General features: G+C 39.3%; 1 non-coding gene across 1 annotated transcript; it reads right to left on the bottom strand.

Annotated features, from left to right (window-relative positions):
- Positions 1–1,767: 1,767 nt before the first annotated feature.
- On the bottom strand, positions 1,768–1,839 carry TRNAA-UGC (transfer RNA alanine (anticodon UGC)). Its single transcript has one exon. It is a non-coding gene; the product is annotated as a tRNA-Ala (tRNA).
- Positions 1,840–6,844: the final 5,005 nt, after the last annotated feature.

Here is a 6,844-nt window from a genome sequence, read left to right as displayed (position 1 = left end):
TGGTTTACCATGATAGGTTTAGGAAGTGCCATGCCTTTTGCGAGGCAATTGAGTAGTATAGCAATGTAATCTTTTTATATGAGCGGGATGGACAGACCTAATAAAAGGAGCTTTTGTTATAGAATAATCTGTAAGGATATTTGGCGTGTTACAGCACAGAGTACAGCACTACTACACATGTAGCAATTTTTTTTTTTTTGCAGCACCACCATAAGGGTGCGGTGCATTGCTATATGTGTTACCAGATTAACAAGGAAAGACAGGCCATTCAGTCAAAAACGATTTTAACATATAAGATGCAAATCTATTTTTACAGTTAAAAGTACACGTGCACAATCAAAAATGCACACTATTTTCACCTGAAATGCCTATGGTGCGAGAGACACATTTGAAAATAATAACTAACCTTACTGACAACTAACATGACTAATGAAACATAATCCACTAATAAAAATGTGTCTCCACTGCAGAATTAGGCCTATTCTGAAAGTGAACTTTTAAACGCACATCCATTTTTTTTCTGTTCTCTCTGCTGCCCTGTCCACATAACTACAGGAAGCAAATGGGCTCGAAAGAACAGGAAATCAGTTGGTTACAAAGTATTACTATAAAAATGAGCCATTGTGTAGAGAAGGAGGAGATGGCGTGATTAATTCTGATTGGAGCAGCGTCATAGCAAGTATCATGCTAGAGGGAGTGATCAGGCTTTTGCTGGGGGGTTTTTGAGAAAGGAGAAAGGGAGTCGAGATTGGGGAGAGCTGAAAGAAGGACCTTTCCACTGGCTGAGGCATTCCTATCTACAAAAGCTGAGAATTCCAGGCAATGACCCCGGTTTGAGAAGGCCAGCGTTCCTTTTTACTGGAGTTAATCTTCAAGGGAGCCACATTCAGAAAGAGAACCGCCAAAGAGAACAACTAAAAAGATAAGGTAATTACAGAAATGTGGGAGCTGAGTGTGTACGATAATATGCAGCCAGTGTAGGATTCCTGTGCATGCCTTAATCAAATGCTAATGTTGAAATTTGAGTTCTGTTCTCCGCCACTCTCTTTGCAGTGTGTCATAGACAATGCTTTTACTGTACCATTTTATTTATTTCTGTAAAGAATGAGATCGTGTTTAATTGCAACTTTTATAATACAGAAAAATATTTGAAAACAGACGGGTGGTGTATTTACTATTTACCATTACAATGCTGATGATGTGGGGAGATTTTAAACAGTGCAATGGTCATTTTAAGACAGATGTGTGCATGTCAGATTCAGTATGAACAGTTGTGAGTGACTGTAGCATAGCTCGTTGGAGGTACATGAGCCAACGGGAAGAGAGACTCTCTGAACATAGCTCCCTACCGTATATAAGGTAGTGGAAATTACCACAAAATTGCCATATATAGCTCTCTGTCGTAAATAAGTCAGTGAGATCGCCCATGGTGGCACACTAACACTGAAAAATGTGGTATTCCTAAAATGTAGGTCTGAGGTCTCTCTAGTGATTACACGAAAAATCTAAGCAAAGATAAGGGATTCTGGACATTGGGGCCACAAATAAAACAAGGGAATTATGCTCACCAAAATACCACCAACCGCGCCTACCACCCACGCATACCAAATATGCATGCCTGGGTGCTGAAATAATGCATGTTCACTATATTATTGTTGTACATGGCCCAATCTGAATACAAGGAGTGATTGTTGCTAAGTTATATTTTGGCGGTAAGAAAATACCGTCAGGCCCCAAATCTCCACAAAATACCCTACATATTTATGGTGCGTTGGCCGGGAATCTAACCCGGGTCAACTGCTTGCAAGGCAGCTATGCTCACCACTATACCACCAACGCACCATAAATTCCAAAAGAACAAAGGAACAGATTTAAGAAAAATGACTCATGCATGGGGAATACCAGTGAACAGGGAGTAAGTGGGGATGCCATAGCTCCTTCCCTGGGCAAGCAAAACAATGACCAAACACAGACAGAAAAAGGAAATACTCACAAGGAGGGTACAAGTCAATCACCTGAAGAATTCTTTGAGCCACATATTTTTGAAGAGGCTGAAAGGGCTGGTATTGCACTAAATGATCACAAATGCACAGAATTAAAAAATGACAAATTGCTGAATGATGTTGTTACACATGTTCAGTTGGAAGGTTGTAATGTGGTCTCTGATGTTACCCAGATGGATGGGCGAACAGTGGCCACACTCCAAAAAACCTCTGAACATGGAGAAATGAATAAAATATCTCGCACAGAAATGGGTAAAAAGGAGGGAAAAATGTCTTTTCAGTTACCAATGTGCTTAGCCAAAAGTGAAAAAGATCTGAGAAAGGTGAGCCATGAAATCAGTAAGAATTCACATTTCTTATGTGTATTAGAGGAAGTTGAGGACAGATATTATGCACCCATCACTGTAGAAGAAAAATGCCACACCTTTGCTATGATTGACACTGGCGCACAGGCCACAATTATGTCCAAGGAGCTGGTAAAGAGTATCAATGAAGGGAGGCCTCCACAGAGTCAGATCACAGTGAAGGCAAATCAAGGCCCAGTGCATAACTTTAATGGGGAGGAGGTGCCCATCATAGGTATAACTGAGGTTGACATAAAAATAGGAAAGCACAGAATGAAACAAGAGGTATTGATCACATCTATTTGTGAAATTCCATTTCTGATGGGGACAGATTGCCTGAAAAGATTGTCTCCTCTCATAGATGGGGTGAATGAAGTGCTCTGGTCCTTAACCAAAAAACCATTGAGGCCTAAGAAACTAAAATCACAAAACAGCAATATAAATGAATGTCACACCGTTGCCAAAACAAATGATGCTGTGGAGGTATATCTCCAGAATAGCTGCATACCTAGTGTCACTGTTATATTAATTTGTCAAGACAAAATGCAGAGCGACAATGAAAAACTACCTGTACAAATATACTTGGACCCAAGGAAAGATTGGCAGACTGCCATAGATGAGCACGCATTACGTTTCTATTTAAAAGAGAAAACATGCAAACAGAATATTGCTCCTAAAACAGATTCAGAAAAAACACATTACCACTCTGGCAGAAATACACATGGAAGATGAGCAACCATGGGTTCATGTTGGTATAAATGATTATCTTAAAACAATAAAAGCCACTTTAGCACTTGAACATGAAAGGAGTTTCATTAATGAGAAATTATTGCAAAAAATTATGGAGAGGGAAGAAATCCCGAAATTTAGGATTAAAAACCAATATGTTTCTGGGTTGGACAGTCCAGACTTTGAAAACCGAATTGCAGGCAGATGCATGCTTAAAATTAGCATTGGGCAGAAAACAAATTTACCATAATGTATGGATAGTGAGTGGAGCACAAATGAATTTTACATGGGCAATGACATCATGCACAGAATGTGTATGGTGTTAGATTTCCTTAATCAAAAAATATGGTCACGCCTAGGTGGTCCGGCACCTGAATTTGAAGACAAAAGAAGGGCTTATCATTGTGCACAACTGGTTCCTTATGCAGTCGAATTACAAATGAGGAAAAATACTATTATTCCTGCATTTACAAAACAGTTTGCAATAACACTGAAATGCAAAAATGGACAGCAGATGAAAGGCTCTGATGCATTTGTATGCCTGAATGAATCCATAAAACAGCAAGGCCTGGATTATGAATACATTCCATTGGTAGACATTGGTGAGGGATCTGTAAAAATCATGGTAAATAATAAAGGTTGTCAGGATATTCATTTAGAGGAAAACTCCCCATTAGGAATGGCCATACAAAAGTCACATTATACGGCAGATTTAAATAACATGGTGATTGGGAATATTCCTGAAAAATATGTAGATGCCAAGGGCGAGTTGCCAGAACACCTGGACTCTCAGCCCAAAGGAATATTTAAAATTCATTCTGTGTATCCTTATGGTTCAAATGAGACAGTGTCCTGCCATCAAGAGGATTGCATAATATTTAATTTAAATGAAAATAAAACAGGAAATCCGCCCATTGAAGTGGAAGCTGATATGCCAAAATATTTAAAAGTGGCAGCTCTACAAAAAGACACAGCCACACAGTTAGAGGAAAGCGCTGAGATTCCTTTACCAGAAGAGTTTCCAGAATTTTCCAGAATGGTAGAAGAGCAGATCTCCTTAGCGGATGCATGTGACAGCGATAAGGATAGGGACGACCAGAGGAAAATATTTATGGAGTTTAAGGATGTATTTGCAAAAGATGCTTATGATTGTGGTTTAACTGATTTACATGTGGCCACACTACCAGAAGGTTGTAGCAGAAATCCAGTGTTTGTACGCCAGTATAGACTACCGCTGGCATGTTTAGAATCATTGGCAGAGATTATAAAAAAATTGGAATCACGGGGAATAATCAGGCCCATTCATAGCACATCCAATACGCCTATTTTAGGTGTGTTAAAGCCAAATGGTCAATGGCGGCTGTGTGCAGACTTAAGAGAGTTAAATAAAAGAGTACCAATATCTAGATGGCCACTGCCATTCATTGATCAGAGCCTAGCTCAGATACATGGTTCAAATGTATTTACCACATTAGATCTCACCTCTGGATATTGGTGCGTGCCATTGGCAGAGGAGATACAACACTTATTTTCATTTACATTTGACAGGACTCAATATGCCTGGCGTAGAGCTCCATTTGGGTACATCAATAGTGGGAGTGAATTTGGCATATTTTTGAGAAAGGCCATGCCGGATGCAGCGGAAAGAGGAACAATAGTTTATGTGGATGATGTCCTGATAAAAAATGAAAGCCTGAAAAGCCATTTTGATGAAATAAGACATGTACTTGGCCAATTGCAGAAAGCAGGCGCCAAAGTATCTTTGCAAAAAGCACAATGGTGCAAGAAAAAAGTGAACTTTCTAGGGCATGAAGTGACTGAACATGGGCTAAATCCACAAAGGAAGAAAATAGAGGCCATACAAAGATTAAAAGATCCTAAAAATGTGAAAGGAGTAAAAAGTTTATTAGGGATGACAGGCTATAACAGAAAGTTCATTGAAAATTATGCAGAAATCACTCAACCATTGACTAAACTGCTTAAACTGAATACTCCCTGGAAATGGGAAAGAGGGCAGTCTGATGCAGTGGCTAAATTAAAGGAATGTCTTGTAAAGGCACCATGTTTAGCATACCCCATAAAGGACAGGGATTTCTTTATAGAAATAGGTTTTTCTGAACATTTTATGTCAGCAGTGTTATCACAAAAACACGATTTGAATCACAAAACCATTGCATATGCAAGTAAGGCATTTTCCCAAGTTGAAATGAAATTTAATGAATGTGAAAAGGCCCTATTAACCACTGTGTGGGTGCTACAACATTTCCGCCCCATTGTTCAGGGAGAAAAGGTGATTATTGAAACAAATCATCAACCTTTGCAATTTTTAGAGAGTAAAAGAATTAGATCAGGCAATCTAGCACAATCCAGAATCACTTCATGGACGCTGGCATTACAAGGTTTTCCCGTAGAAGTGAGATATGGACAAAATAAAAAGAGCCCAATTGCTCAAGGGTTAGCTGACTTACATGACTGTGCAGCTGAACAAATACCAAATGAAATGGAAGTGGAAACTAGTTTACAGGGATTTGAACAATCACCACACAAAGCTTTTGATGAAAAAACATGCAAGGATTTGCCAACTGTATATGTGGATGGTTGTGCTTTTCACATTGAAAATGACAGTAATAAACAATTAGTGGCAGGAATAGGAAATGTCTGGTTGAAATGTGAAGGCGTTCCTAGTATAGGGATGAGGATTGGAGATAGGAGCAGTCAGGTGGCGGAATTGGCAGCCATTTATAAAGCAATTGCTACTGCAGTTGATAAAAAGTTCAGTGAAATTGTCCTGGTGACTGATTCTGACTATGCACGGAATAGCTTTGTGGAGTATTTGCCTGGTTGGAAAGCAAGAGGCATGGTTACATACAACAAAAAGCCACTTAAACATGGAAAAATGATACAAGCCATAGACAAATTGGTGTCAGAAAATAATTTAACAATATACTGGAGAAAAATTTGTGAGCATTTAAAAACACCAGGAGAGGATAAGGAGGGAAATGATAAGGCAGACCACCTGGCTAAGATTGGGGCTGTGATGGGAGAATTGCTACCTATTGATTATTTAATGGGTGAAATACAAATTGATGCAGTCACACATTCTAAAGCACCAAAGGAGGTAGATCAACCGGTGGTGCAGTGGAGTCATGACACGCCAGACCAAGATTTGATTGAGGCACAAAAGAATGATCAAATTTTGGGAATCTATTATAATCATTTGATAGATCCTGAACAAAATCCTTTAACAGAAAATGATTGTATGGGAAAAGAAGAGTTGAGGGTGTTATTAAAGAACAAAACACGAATTAGATTACAGGATGGACTCATGATTAGAGAGTCCATAACAGGGCAAATACAGTGGGTAGTACCCCTTTCATTCAGAGGACTAATGCTACACCATGCACATGATGCCATAACTGCAGGCCATAGAGGTTCACAAAAAACATTGGAAATACTAAAAGATTATGCTTACTGGCCACATATATCCCAAGATGTGGAATTATATACTAGAGGATGTCTAGTATGCGCCCAATTTAAACCTGCTTCACCAATGCATAGAGCACCATTGATGAAAAGAGGCCTAACTCTCCCATGGTCAGATTTGCAAATAGACTATGTAGGTCCTTTAAAAAAGTCGAGCAGGGGACACCGCTATATTTTGAGTGTGGTATGTTTGATTTCGAAGTGGATTGAGTGCATTCCTGCACCAGATTGTAGTGCGCAAACAGCAGCCACATTGCTGGTGAACCATGTGTTCTCAAGGTTTGG

The sequence above is a fragment of the Ambystoma mexicanum genome, chromosome 14 (genome assembly GCF_040938575.1).
Source record: "Ambystoma mexicanum isolate Mex_15411 chromosome 14, UKY_AmexF1_1, whole genome shotgun sequence".
Taxonomy (NCBI): Eukaryota; Metazoa; Chordata; class Amphibia; order Caudata; family Ambystomatidae; genus Ambystoma; species Ambystoma mexicanum.
This window is presented reverse-complemented; position numbering and strand designations above follow the sequence as displayed.